Below are 994 nucleotides of genomic sequence, written 5' to 3'. Positions count from 1 at the left end.
ACTGAATTTGACTTGCAAATTAAAACCAAATAACTTTTTGTATTATTTGCAGTTTCTACATCTTGTTGCAGCAGAAAGGTAGAGGTAGAACATTATATGTAATACATACATTAGGTGAATGTGCAGTAGTAGCATGTATGCAGAAAGCAGGTGAATTCTGGGACGAGGCTCTCTTCATGCAAAGCTGAGATGAGCAATTCTTTCTAAAGCTGCACTGAATCACACACAGAAATCTTTTAAACATCTTAAGTCTCAAACAGTTTAAAGCATTTAAATTTGAGAATTGTTTTTCTTAAATCCAGTTTGAACATGTAAAATACTTACTGTCAGTATAGCTCTGAAAAAACAGAGACAGTAATACAGTTATTTATTCAGAACATATGAAGCACATGAGAAAAAAAAGTAGCCATTTGCACCACTTCCATGAAACATTTCAGCTCATTAAATATCAAATATTTACACTTTATGAACTTTATCACATGGAAAGTAACAGACATGAAACATATCAAATTATAAGAGCATAAACATCAAAATGTTGGCAACATGTTGAAGGTAAATGTGTTTCATATTTCTCGCCTTTATATTTTCTCCTCCAGATAAAGACTGCAGAGAAGCAGACAGTCAGGAGGAGCAGTATTCCCATAATCCGGATAACAACACCAGCAGGGAAGACTGAAGAAACCAACACATTTACATTCTGTAGTTCATCTCACTGTTGGACCAACGTTCATTAAGACCACACCAGACCTTTATCTATAAAACACCACAGGAACTAAACTACACAAGGTTTTAATGTAGATTAGTGAATAATCAAACTGTATTACAGTTTGATGTTTAGCAGTTACACTGAGCCAGTCATCAACAACAGGTGAATGAACACAGTATCACAGCAGGTTTGATTCTTCCATGTTATAAACAGATCACATAAAACCAGAAAAAAAAATCAGGGTCACTAAAACCACATTAAAATTAAAGTTTCTAGTTTTTACCTCCC

Source organism: Pundamilia nyererei, unplaced genomic scaffold (genome assembly GCF_000239375.1).
Source record: "Pundamilia nyererei isolate P.nyererei 1_Seehausen unplaced genomic scaffold, PunNye1.0 scaffold02417, whole genome shotgun sequence".
In the NCBI taxonomy this organism is placed as follows: Eukaryota; Metazoa; Chordata; class Actinopteri; order Cichliformes; family Cichlidae; genus Pundamilia; species Pundamilia nyererei.
This window is presented reverse-complemented; position numbering follows the sequence as displayed.